Source organism: Schistocerca gregaria, chromosome 3 (genome assembly GCF_023897955.1).
Source record: "Schistocerca gregaria isolate iqSchGreg1 chromosome 3, iqSchGreg1.2, whole genome shotgun sequence".
In the NCBI taxonomy this organism is placed as follows: domain Eukaryota; kingdom Metazoa; phylum Arthropoda; class Insecta; order Orthoptera; family Acrididae; genus Schistocerca; species Schistocerca gregaria.
The window spans coordinates 935,829,874-935,844,161 of NC_064922.1; the positions used below are offsets into that span (position 1 = coordinate 935,829,874).

The following is a 14,288-nucleotide window of genomic DNA, read 5'->3' on the forward strand; positions in this document are numbered from 1 at the left end:
TATGGTCATACACACCCATGTCAGAAAAATAGAACCCAAAGAGAAAAAAGAGAGTTAAAAACGACTAATAGTTAAGCTAAATTGACAGAAGGAAAGACAGCTAAAAACAGGGACTTGGAGAAACCATAAAATATGGTCCTGAACTAAAGATTAAAAGTACTTTGCCATATTGCTACAACAGATAAAAAGTAAAACATGGTCGACAGCCTGTGCGTAATTCGTTAAAATGGCTGGTAACTCAGATGGCAGACATAACATAAGTGGTTAAAAAAAAGGTATTCCATGAGGAAATGGCAAACCATCAGAGGTTGAGAGTAGTGGGAGAACATCTCTTAACAAATTGTGACGCCTAAAAAGATAGTGCCAAATATGAAATCTACATAAAATGACATCCTTGCAATGAGAGGGCCAAGAGGAGGTTGTCCAAGCCAGTGGGACAGGTTTAATTCCCTGAAGCTTGTTCCCATGAAAGGAGGAGCAGTGGTGACAGCAAAGTGACACCACCTGCTGACAGGCAGCAACACAGAGATCAGTGGAGGGAGTGGAAAAACTAGCAGGCTGAGGTACTAGGACTGCAGCATTGCCAGCAGCATCAGTGGCCTCTTTTTCTGTCAGACTAACGTGACCAGGAACCCACATGAACATCACAGGGACTCCATCAAGCATGAGCAAGAGACAGATTTCTGCACCCATTCCACTAAGGGATGGGCGGTGTACAGCACACTGAGGCTCTGAGGACGGTGTACAGCACACTGAGGCTCTGAAAGGCACAGAGAGTTGGAGCAGATGACACAATTAAAAAGTCTGTGTCGCCGGATGTACTGTGTGGCCTGAAAAGCACAGCGAAATGTGACTGGCTGACCCCTTACAAAAAAACTGGGGTGAGCCCTTTAAGAACATCTTACTAAAATCTTGTTAAAAACGTTGGAAAATTCATAAAACTTTAAAACCCTCACCACATTTGTTTGATAATTACATAAAATAGACAGCAGATCCCGGCAAATCCGCCACAGTCCCCTGGTCTGCAAATAAAATGCAGTCCAATAAAATGTGGTGCACTGTGATCTGCACATCACAAGCACCACGCATTGGAGGGTCCTCTCGCCAGAATAAGAATCCATGTGTCATAGGGCAGTGGCCCATGCGAAGATGAGTAAGATGGAGCTCAATGTGGCTGGAAGGAAGTACTCCACGTCCAAGTTGTGGGCTTAATGACACTGAGCTTGTTATCGGTCACTGTCAGCCTCAACAGCGAGGTGATAGCATGCAGGGGGATAGCACACAGAAATACCAGGGGATAACGACACGCCTCCTTGGCTGCTCAATCCGCCGTTTTGTTCCCCGCAATTCCAAAGTTCCCAGCAGAAAGACACTTCCTTCGCCATTTGTTGTAGTTGTAGGAAGGCATCCTGGATGTTCTGGGTTACTGTATCTTCTGGGTACAAATGTTGGAGAGAGTAAAGGGTTCTCAGAGAATCTGAGCAGACAATAAATTTAACACCGGGAGAACTTCTCATCTGCTCCAGTGCTCACATAATCACATATAATTCTGCACTGAAGATGGTAAATTCTGGAGGCAGTCTGACTTTGAAAACACGATCTGTGAAAACTGAAGTCCCCCTGCTTAGACCCATCTGTAGATACAACAACATGGTCGCGTTACTCAGATAAAACATCAGACAATATCGCATTAAAAACAGAAGCAAGATTGCTATCTCTCCTCTAACGCACCAAATCTAAAATCACTCTGGTCTCTCCAGTAACCAGGGTGGTAGATGGTTAAAATCCTGGATTTGGGATCGTACTGGCTCCACACCGAGTAACATGATCATATAAAGTTGATCGTCGGTAAAGCAGATGCCAGACTGAGATTCATTGGAAGAATCCTAAGGAAATGCAATCCGACAACAAAGGAAGTAGGTTACAGTACGCTTGTTGGCCCACTGCTTGAATACTGCTCAGCAGTGTGGGATCCGCACCAGATAGGGTTTATAGAAGAGATAGAGAAGATCCAACGGAGAGCAGCGCGCTTCGTTACAGGATCATTTAGTAATCGCGAAAGCGTTACGGAGATGATGGATAAACTCCAGTGGAAGACTCTGCAGGAGAGACAGTCAGTAGCTCGGTACGGGCTTTTGTTAAAGTTTCGCGAACATACCTTCACCGAAGAGTCAAGCAGTATATTGCTCCCTCCTACGTATATCTCGCGAAGAGACCATGAGGATAAAATCAGAGAGATTAGAGCCCACACAGAAGAATACCGACAATCCTCCTTTCCACATACAATACGAGACTGGAATAGAAGGGAGAACCGATAGAGGTACTCAGGGTATCCTCCGCCACACACCGTCAGGTGGCTTGCAAAGTATGGATGTAGATGTAGATGTAACACCAGCACACGGTGCATTCGGATCCCAAATGGCATCATGGCTTGTCGACCGTCGGAATAAAGACATTCCAGATGTGGACAAGCAACAGTATGGTGTGGGGATGAAGTAGGAGCTGCAAGGTACTTACATGCCTGACGCACCATGAGAAGCTCGTGCCAGATCGTAAGTGGCAGTTCTGCCGCCTCTGCACAGATGCTAGGTATGGGACTGATTCAATAAGCACCTGTGGCCAGCTGAATCCCCCCATGATGGACAGCATCAATGAACCGCAAGTAAGAGGTTCTAGCTGACCCGTGCATCGTGCAACCATAGTCCAGCCACAAATACACACAAGCCCAATAAAACTGAAGGAGACACGCCGTGTCTTCTCTCCAAGATCTGTGGCTAAGGCACTTGATGATGTTCAGTGCCTTCAGGGTTCTGGCTTTCAGGTCTCGCATGTGTGGTAACCACGACAATTGGGAGTCAAAAATGAGGCCCCGAAACCGCACTGTGTCTCTAAAATGTAGGATGGTGTCCCCCATATTCAATGCAGGCAAATTAAAAAGACAACGAGAATGATTAAACTGAATACACACACACTTACCTGTAGAAAACTGGAAACCCATCTTTGCAACCGACTCCTCTAACCTCCACACTTTAAGTTGCAACACTGGAGTAGGAATAGAAAAAGGCAAAATCATCTACAAATAAGGAGCACTGTGTAGGACTCCTTACTGTAGATGTGATACTGTTGACAGCTATGGTAAAGAGAGTAGCACTTAAAACACTGCCCTGAAGAACACCATTCTCCTGCTCAAATCGATCAGACAGCAGGAAGAAAGACCGTATGAAGATGGGGAGCTGGCCGCAAAAGACCCACTGATGCAGTTGTGTGGGAATACAGTCTCCAAGCAGTATCGTATGCCTTACTAATATCGAATAATATGCCAATACAGTGATGCTTACTGAGGAAAGCCTGCTGAATAGCCACCTCTGAGAGGGTCAGATTGTCGACAGTGGACCGAAATCTTCAAAATCCAGACTGAGAGTGGCTAATGTGTCCCCTGGTCTCTAACAAACAAACCAGATGATGGTTAACCATTTGCTACACAGCTAGTTAAGACAGAACTCCAATAACTACTGCGACATGTGCAGTCCTTTCCTGGTTTGAGGAGAGGGATCAGAATTGCCTCCCCCCACGAGATTGGGAAGATGCCTGTCTGCCATATTAGATTAAAACATTCAAGGAGGATTTCCTTTGATGCCACTGGCAAATGTTGAAGCATGCAGTACCTGATTTGGTCGTGACTGGTTGCAGTGTCATGGATCTCAGTCAGTGCTGATTCGAGCTCCCACATGGAGACAACTCAGGGGAGCTGTAGGCATCAAACTGTTGAACCTGAAGTCCAACCTTTCCCTCTCTACAGTCACAAAACACTGGATCCTAGCTTGCATTGGCAGTACTTTGTGCAAAATGTTTGGCATGCATCTGAGTAATGTTTCTGGGTGTTGTACGGAGGCACCCATGATTCAGCACTGCTGGTATCAATAAACAGCTGCACTTACCAGAAATCCACCGGATGGCTTTCCATACTTTTATAGAAGAAGTGAAACAATTGATGGAGTCCACAAATACTTGCCATGACCTTTTCCCACTCTCCCTAATGGCGCATTGAGCCTTGGCATTTGCGACTTAAAAAGCCCTAAGATTGTCTGCTGTCGGTAAGCATTCTTCTGTCGGTCAGCATTTAAAATGTTGAAGAGTCACACGCCTTTACCGCATTGCGGAACGGTACTCATCTGTCCACCAACATACAGGTCACCTCCTAAGATGACCTGAGGACTGTGGGATGGAGAGGTCAGCACCACGATGGATCATTCGTGTGATGTGGTCCACCCACCCTTGGATGCTGTCGCAATGTTTGAACGCGCATCCAGTTAACCCTGCTGACCATCCATTTTGGAGGCTTAACTTCAGGAGGTGAGCCATTTAATAGGTGAAGGCTGATTGGGAAGTGGTCCACTGGAATGAAGGTCATCAATGACCTCCCACTGAAAAGAGTCAGCACCACATAGGGTTTGGAATGTAAGGTTAAACATTAAGTCGAAGGAATCCCACCATAAGATGTTCAGGCAGTGTTGGAGAACTGAATGTGACAATGAAATTGGCAGTCTTTTCAGTTGCTCCATTATTCCTGCATGTTTGTTGCTCCACATCAACGATTCCCTGGGATGCCCATTCTTGCTTCAGTTCTGCTATGATATCTCGGCATGTGCCAATGCCCTTACTGGAGTTGAGAGAGGTATGCACCTCAACAATATCACAATCACCCAGTTTCTATGATTTCTTGAGAAGGTCTACCTGCTTTAACCTGTTAGTTTCATGCAACAACGAGCGATTACACAATTGTTTTTATAGATTTTAATGTTCCAGCAAGGCCTTCCAAACCCTTGTCACCAGAAACACATTGTTATTCATGACTCCACGAGCCCTGCTACTGCAGTCCAAAGTATTCTTACTATCAGGAGGACCAGCCTCTCTCATTCTTTTGGATGAATGGGTGTGAATACTCCCAGGTGGTACACCCTTCCTGCTGAGAGGAGAAGAAGATGATTTCGAGGGTTCCATCTCGGTCCCACAAGCAGCTAGGGAAATTAGGGTCTTTTCAGACAGAGCCCGTGTGCCTGAGTAAGCCTTATACAACTGAGGTGCAGCAGGTTCCTCAGAAGTTGCCCGCTAATGACTTTTCCGCCTCAACAGCCACGCATCCCATCAGTGTGCAGCACACCTCGAGATTGAAATTTTTTTTTTGTAGAGGTTTATCCCGTCCTTGTGATCTGCGCAGTTAAGCCAAGATCCCCATTCCCTGAGACACACAATGTTCCATCACTGTGCCATGCAGTGGTTGCTGAAGCAGGCCCAGAGCTTATGGTGACAAGGGATTGTCGGCACTTACCAGTCCCCAGCTCAGGAACCCCTGGGTCCCCAAGCCCGTACCCAGCAAATCAACGCTGAGCCTCTGAGCGTGCCAACGATGAAAGCACATCTAAGACCACAGCCCGAGAGCCATCAGTGCACACAAAGGTACTATCGGAAAATTCCATATGAACATCATGAAACTGAAGGTGATAAAGTGAGGCTGGAGTAGTGTCCTTAGGAAGCAAACAGAGGTCCAGGTGAACATGGACCATTGCACCAAACCAACATGGTGGAGGGTTCACACCCACTGGGAAAGTGGCGGGTAGCGTGAAGTTAAGCTGCCGGAGCAAGAGCCGAAAGCGAATGCCAGGAAGTAACAGAGAAAAGGGATGTGCTCCATACTGGCGATCAAAAGAGTCATCAAAGAAGGAGGCATAGGATGGGTGGCCACGCATGACAGACAAATGGCTTGCATATCTCCTGAGAGGAAAGTCGTGGCGATAGGACAGCAGTAGTTTGGCAGCTTCTGCATACAGACTCAACCGGGCTAGTATAAGAGGTGGCAAAAACAGAAGCTACGATGATGGATAGTATTGAGATAGCTTAAGAGGGACGGATGTGCTGATACATAAATGAAACACCCATAGTCTAGTTTTGAATGATACAAATGGAGGAGGTTGGTCCAAACTGTTCCCACGGAAGTACCACTGAGGACACGTAGGACACTGAGGGACCACGTACAGTGGGTGGCCAGGTAAGCCACGTCAGAAGACCAAGAAAGTTCTCTGTCAAGCATTAGCCTGTAAGGGGCCAACCGCCCCTTACGTATTAAGAATAATATATCTTTGCCTCACATTTGTTGGCTGCTAAGCGAGTAGGGCGGATTTCGGTAGGACGGCCATCCGCATTTACAATTGTTTAATGGCTGTGAGTGTCACCCAAAGCCATGGGCCTGAACTCCAGTAAATAAATAAATGGCGTTAATTTAATGATTTATCTGATGTGTTTAAGTGTTCATTTATGTACCATGATTATACGACAACTGCTCTAGACACCCATGATTTGGATTGCAGTGAGGATTGTGCATTCAGTGCCACATGAAGAATACTGGTGTGTGACAACATTAATAGGCGACCTGTGATAAGTTAACCATTATTACTTTGTCCGACGAATCGAGTAACTGCCTCATTCATACTGTTTAGACAAAAAGATATAGAACATTAACAACAGAGTATGTACTGATTATTGCTATCCGAAATCCTAATTAGCTTTGTTGGATTTGATAGGAAACAACTCCCATGCAAATATTAACCAGTCAGCCCTCATCAATTGCTCATGGTCACACTACTTTAAACAGTAAGTCACTAGTCAATTACGGTGGGTTTAATAGGGAGTGTTTCAAGCCCCAGGAATTTTGTGGTGTCAATGAACAGAAGACTTAACAGGACTAAGATTTAAAGACAGTCGAAGAAACCAAATGCGCTGCCTGAAATCCATACAAACGGTTTTGTCAGTGGAAAAATGAAAGCCATTGTCAATGCACCATGAGTAAAGATAATCTAGACATTGCTGAAGACACCGCTCAAGGAAACTAGTCCATGCAGAACTGCAATAGATGGCAAAATCATCAATGAAAAGGGAGACAGGCCATAATAGGATTAATGGCGATAGCAAAGAGGATGACACTCAGGGCGGAACCCTGAGTCACACAGTTTTCCTGGATAAAGGTGTCCGACAGGGCAGAACCCACACTTACTGTGAAAACTCGGCCTTTTAAGAATTCCTGTACGAAACAGGGCATGTGGCCATGGAAGCCCCATGTGTAGAGAGTACAGAGGATACCAGTCCTCCAGCAGGTGTCACAGGCTTTCTCTAAACTGAAAAAAATGTGGCCATAGTCTGCTGTTTCTGCAGAGAACCATTCATGAGATGGGTTGACAAAGTGACATGACGGTCAACCACAGAACCACGGGCTCGAAATCCACACACTGCAGTGGTTAGTCAATTGTGAGACTCGAGCTACCATACCAGCTGGGCATGTATCATATGTTGCATCACCTTACAAGCAACTGGTGAGAGTGAGACGTAGTGCCGTATACCGATCCTGCCTTGGAGACAGTTGAGTGGGAGATGTGTCTAAGAGCTGGATAGTGACAGATGGTGAAGCGAGACTGGACGCGCATGTAGTTTGTGTATCAGCCGATAGAGGACAGTATTGGATAGGGGACTGTGATTTAGTTTTGACTGTGCCCACTAGAGTGCACTAAAGTAATAGAATGTTTTTCGTAATCTGTTCTAGTATTTTCATAAAGTGTTGTTATGTCTTTTTGTGTATGTTATAAATGTGTTTTAGCAGTGGTGGTGGTGGTGGTTAGTGTTTAACGTCCTGTCGACAACGAGGTCATTAGAGACGGAGCGCAAGCTTGGGTTAAGGAAGGATTGGGAAGGAAATCGGCCGTGTCCTTTCAAAGGAACCATCCCAGCGTTTGCCTGAAACGATTTAGGGAAATCACGGAAAACCTAAATCAGGATGGCCGGAGACGGGATTGAACCGTCGTCCTCCCGATTGCGAGTCCAGTATGCTAACCACTGCGCCACCTCGCTCGGTGTGTTTTAGCAGTATGAATGATGCGCGAGAGTCATTTAAGGTTAATATGAAGATAATTGCTTAACGAGTTATGTAGTGGGATTTAGTGTGGGAGCATTTCGAAGAAGTATGGATACGGACAAAGGGGATTTTTGTAGAATAGATCTGTAAAGTAAGTTTATGGTAAAGGGAAAGTTACTTCAGGTATAAATAACAATAGTAAACAACTTTATGCATAAACAAAACTTCAGCATATTAGATAATTACGTCGGTAAAAAGTGCAATTGTTAGGTTTACTATTTTGCGATTGGTTATTGATGAAAAGTGCGAACTGGCACAGGAGAATGTTGCTTTGCTATTGGCTGTTGAGTAAACTGACCAATGGTAAAGCAATATAGAGTATTCTGGAGAGGAGTCAGAGCCTGGCCATGAAACAGTTCGGAATGTGTAGTAGTAGTAGTTCCGATGGAAACGATAAGTTGCCGGATCTAGCAGTGTTTCATACATCAAAAGTGTTGTAAAGTGACGGCATAATTATTATGATGGGTGTGTAGAAATTTCGGAATTTTTAAGTGAATTTAGTGATGAGAAAAGAGATATATTCCACGTGGTGTATTGAGTAGGTTGGTGGCTAAAAACTGTGACTGCATTTGGTACCGAAAGACTTAATTTTTGGAGAGCATTATCAATAAAAAACAATCAGTATTTTTGTAGCTATTACGTCTTCGGGAAATGCAAAACCATAAACTTGCTAATGTGAGTAAAAGGGATAGTCAGTGACTGTGTTAAGACTAGCACAGGCTTGGCAGTGATACTTGTTCACCTAAGTTTCAGGATATATTAATTAAGGACCAAATTTCCAACCTTTCATTTCATGTGAAAACTTTCTCCTGAAATGTAGATTAGTGACTTTAATTGCAGCCTGGTTCACGTCGTAGTACAGTAGGTTTCACTCGGCTCCGCTACTGATGATCTGCTGAGACAATGTTCACAGGTAGGTGCAGGTTCGTCGTAAAGGGACGGAAGGAAATGCGCCGCCGAAAGAGAAATGGGACAATAACAAGAAGGAAGATGTTTCTCTTTGCCACGATTAGGTATGGGTACAACAGTGGCTTCATTCCAGCATCTGGAAAACATACCCTCTGACCAGATGCAATTGTATGTATGAAGGACAAAGTGCTTGCCCGCAAGAGAAAGGTTCCACGACATCTGAATGTAAACATCATCCGGCACTGGGGTGGAGGATCGGAATGAAGTGAGAGCATGATCTAGCTCCCTCATCGTGAAGGTGGGATTGTAAAACTCATGAACCTGAGTAGAGAAGGGTATCGCCTAAATCTCCTCCACTCGTTTCCGATGGAAGAAAGGAGGGTGATAGTGGGTGGAGCTAGAAATCTCTGCAAAATGGCAGCCCAAGGTGTTGGAGATAGCAATAGGGTCCACTCTGACATCAACTGCTAATCTGAGGCAGGAAATTGGGGAATGGATCTCAGTGCCAGACAGCTGTCGGAGGTTGGCCCACATGACAGAAGACTGTGTGGAACAGTTAAAAGAACTAGTGAAGGAAATCCAGCTAGCTTTCCTGCTATCCTGAACAATGCGAAAACGCTGTGCATGCAACTGTTTGTAATGAATGCAGGTAGCCATCATAGGGTGATGGTTAAAAATGCAGAGAGCATGTCTCCGCCCATAAACTGTGCCATGACATGCCTCCATCTACCTGGGGACCAGGACATGGTGCAGCAAAGAGGAAATGCAAGAAATGGAATGTTCTCTGGTGGTAAGGATAACATTTGTAAGATATTCTACCTGGTTGTCACAAGTGGGGAAATGTTGTCCGTTTAAGGTTGACAGGGCGGAGTAAAGCTTCTAGTCGGCTTTAGAAAGCTGTCATTTTGGTGTGCTCATGCGTTGGGTAGGTGTCAGCAATCGGACAGCACATGGGAAATGGTTGCTTGAGTAAGTGTCAGAGAGAACGGACTATTAGAGATGATAGGCAAGCAAGGCAGTGCAGAAGGAGATGTGCAACTGGGAATAGGTGTGAGTGAAGTCTGTAAAGGAACGTGGGTGTTCCCGTGTTAAGACAGGTTAAGATGATTGAAAAGGTCAGCCAAGAGTGCACCTCTCCTACAGGTCCCCAAAGGGGATGGTGCACATTAAAGACTCCGAGCAGCAGAAAGGGGTGGGGGAGTTGCCCAATAAGCTGGAGGAAGTCTGCCCTGGTGACACCAAATGACGGAAAGATGTAAACAGCAAAGGTCAAATGAGGAACGAAAATCCTGACTGCAACAGCTTGAGGCCAGGTTATCAGGGAGATGGGATGACTATGAATGACATCTCAGATGAGCAGCATGACTCCCCCATGAGGATTGAAGGCCGTGAACTCAAGTGTGTGAGACCCATACCAGATAGTACTAATAGGGGATATGGACATATGCAGGGAAGGGCAGCACAAATGGTCACTGGTTTGTTTAATCTATGGGAGACGAAACCCCTCCCTCCACCCGCCAGGGAGGAGAAGGCATTCGCGCCTTAAAATGTATAAAGCTATTGATAATATAGCTAAGCTGGAGACTTTTATCAGTTGTGAAGTTATTGCTTATCATACATTTCAAATATGTGAGGTGTATGACAGAGATCATGTTACATCTTACTATCAGTCTATTGACTGGAACAGAAAAGGGAGGAAATCAGTGGCATGTAAAGTGCCCTCTGCCACACACCGTTGGGTGGCTTGCGGAGTATAAATGTAGATGTAGATATGTTTAAAATGCCATTGTTCGTCTGGAATAGGACGGACGACTGCATCTGGCTTAAAGACCTTGCCAGCCACAGATAACGGCTGAAACCTGTACATCAAACGAACTGGGAAGTCCATACGTTCAGCCCCTCAGAAAGTCTTTCGCTGGCTGCCAGACTTTGGAATGCTCTCCCACTCAATTATGGGTGAGGGGTCAACCTCAGTGCAGACAGTACCCGGGGCGGCCACAGCAGTGGACCAATCATGGGAAATGTGGGACGTGCTCGACGTCCCTCGCATCCGAACCCCCACAGTGATGCCCCTTGGCAGCAGCCTCAAGCTGTGTGACAGAAGCCAACACCACCTGCAGCTGTGAGTCAGTGGTCACCAACTCAGCTGGCATCTGTATATGGCAATCACAGTTCCTATCCACTACGGAAGTACCTCCTGTTTGAAGCTTGTAAAAAAATATAACAAATGAAAGGTGTAGTCGCCTTATTAGCAGCAGAAACTTGGAGTGCTCTCTCACTGTCGGTCTAACCGACCCTGCCATGGAGGAGCAAAGCTGCAAGCAGTTGTTGTACTTGAGAATCAGAAGTGGTCTCCAAAAGAAATGTGTCATTTTGTAAACAAGAGCAGAATTTCATAGGGCCAGCAATTGCATCAACACTTTCTGAATAATAAACATATTTACCATAGCAAAGGACTGACTGTCTTCAGTATGTGAAACCTCGATGAACCATGTAGCAATTGACAGGCTCTTTGAATTGTTTGCCTCATTCCATTTATGTTTGGTAGGCACTGACTGTGAAGATGATGATAGGCTCACTGCAAGGAAATCCTCCACGAGTGCCAGCGTCTCCGATGGTGCGCTCCTTCCAACTGGTGACCTCCTCAGAAGGGGACGCATCTGCCTTAGATGATTGTTCACACCTCAGGTCACACCTCTCAGACACCTGGCAGAGGGACCAATCACCAATTTGGGAAGTTAGCAGCTCAGGAAATCACCCCTCCCTGGGCCTGGCCTGAACAGGGGGTATGTGCTAACCCTATTTGTCAACCCAGGGCTAGGAATTACACGTTACCAGGTCATCTGTTATGCATTAGACACATTGGCTGGCCTTCAAGAGCATACAGGCAGGACAAAGAAAAAGAGGAACCTCAAACACCAAAGCAGAGAAAGGATAGGAGAAGGGGAACAAAGAAAGAAACATGGAATGCAAAAATAGTGGGGAGTGTGTTCTGATATTGGCTACTGAATATACAGAACAGATTTCCATAACATCCCAGGCACATTCCTCAAGGGAGTGGAAAAATATAGCAAGAGGGTCAACATGCACCAAGGAAAGCAAACAATGCAACAAAGACTGGGGCCCCATGTAGCCAAGCATGAACCTGCCAAAGAGGGACAGTACCAAAAACAGTAGAGATAATTTCAGTTCACTTGTGTGTAAGTTCCCCAGTCATACTGTAATCATCAGTGGAGACTTTGGCTATGTAAAAATTAATTGGGAAAATTACAGTTCTGTAAGTGATGGGTATGATAAGACATCCTGTGAAACTTTACTGAATGTCTTTGCTGAAAGCTACATAGAACAGATAGCTAGGAATCCCACTGATGATGTAAATATATTGGATCTAATGGCAACAAATAGAACTGACGTCTTTGAGGATGTCCACATTGAAACTGGTATCAGGGACCATGACAAGATTGTAGCAACAATGATTACCAAAGTACAAAGGACAACTAAAACAAACAGAAAGATATATATGTTCAGTAAACTAGATACAATATCAATAGTGTCATATCTCAATGAAGAACTTGAAACATTCAGCATAATGAAGGAGCAGGTAAAGGAACTCTGCCTCAAGTTTAAAAGAATAGTTGATCATGTACCTAATAGATACATATCCAGTAGAATAGTTCATAATGGGTGGGTACCTCCATGGTACACAGTCACTGTAACGAAATTGCTACAGAAACAGAGAGTACTGCATAACAGGTTTAAAACAAAGCATAGGGCTATAGACAGAGTGATGCTGAATGAAATGTGTTTGTTTGTTGAGGGAACAATGCATGATGCCTTCAGTGACTACCATAGCAGAATACTGTCAAGTGGTCTTTCAAAAAACCCAAAGAAATTCTAATCATATACAAAGGCTGTTAGTGGCACCAAAGTTAGTGTCCAGTCCTTGGTGAATAAGACAGGAACTGAAATTGAGGGTAGCAAGGCAAAAGATGAAATGCTTAACTCCATTTTCAAATGTTCCTTTACGAAGGTAAACTCAGGAGAATTGCCCCAGTTTAATCCTTGTACCACTGAAAAGATGAATGAAATAAATACTACTGTCACTGGTATTAGGAAACAACTGAAATCGATAGAACTGAATAAAGTTCCAACCCTGACAGAATCCCTGCCAGATTTTATACTGAATTTTCAGCTGAGTTAGCCCTCTTCTAACTATAACCTATTGCAGATCCCTCAAACAAAAAAAACAGTACATAGTGCCTCGAAAAACCTGTCTATAAGAAGGGTACTAGAACTGATCCACAAAACTGCCATCCAATATCCTTGACATTAATTTGTTGTAGAATCTTAGAACATATTCTCAGCTCAAACATAATGAGATATCTTGAGCAGAATGATCTCCTCAATGCCAACTAGCATGGATTTCAAAAACATTAATCATGGGTAACCCAACTCATAGCGTTCTCGCATGACACACTGAAAGCTTTGAATCAAGGCAACAAGGTAGATGTACTGTTCCTTGCTTTCCAAAAAGCATTTGACTCAGTAACACACCTACGCTTATTGTCAAAAGTACGATCATTTGGGGTATGAAGTGAAATTTGTGACTGGAATGAGGACTTTTTGGTAGGGAGGACAAAGCATGTTATCTTGGAGGGAGAGTCATTGTCATATGTATAAGTAACTTTGCCGTATCCCAGGGAAGTGTGTTGGGACCCTTGCTGTTCATGTTATATATTAATGATCTCGCAGACACTATTAACAGTAAAATCAGGCTTCTTTTACATGACACAGTTATCTATAATAAAGTGATATCTGAGAGAAGATGCACACATGTTCAGTCATATCTTGATGAGATTTCAACATGGTGCAGAGTGTGGCAACTTGCACTAAATGTTCAGAAATGTAAAATTTTGCACTTCAGGAAACGAAAAACACAGTATCCTATGACTACAATCAGCCAACTCATATAAATACCTTAGTGTAACATTTTGTAGGGATATGAAATGGAATGACCACATAGGTTCAATAGCAGATGGTAGACTTTGGTTTATTGGTAGAATACTGGGGAAGTGCAATCAGCCTACAAAAGTTATTGTTTACAAAGTGCTCATGCAACCCATCTACAATGTTACTCAAGAGTGTGGGATCGGTAGCAAATAGGACTAACAGGGCATACTGAATGTATACAGAGAATTGCTGCACAAATAGTCACAATTTGTTTAAACACTGGGAGACTGTCACAAATATACTCAGGAACTGAACTGGCACTCTTCAAGACAGACGTAAACTATCACAAGAAAATCTATTAACAAAATTTCACGAACCAGCTTTAACTGATTACTCTGGAGATATACTACAGCCCTCTGATATGTATCGCTCGCATAAGGATTGTGAGCACAAGGTTAGAATAATTACT

At 44.3% G+C, this 14,288-nt stretch overlaps 1 protein-coding gene across 1 annotated transcript in view; it reads right to left on the reverse strand.

The window, feature by feature from the left end:
• The window catches only part of LOC126355832 (general transcription factor 3C polypeptide 4-like), a 205,604-nt gene that overhangs the window by 190,081 nt on the left and 1,235 nt on the right, over positions 1–14,288 (reverse strand). The gene's annotated exons all lie outside the window — the stretch shown is intronic.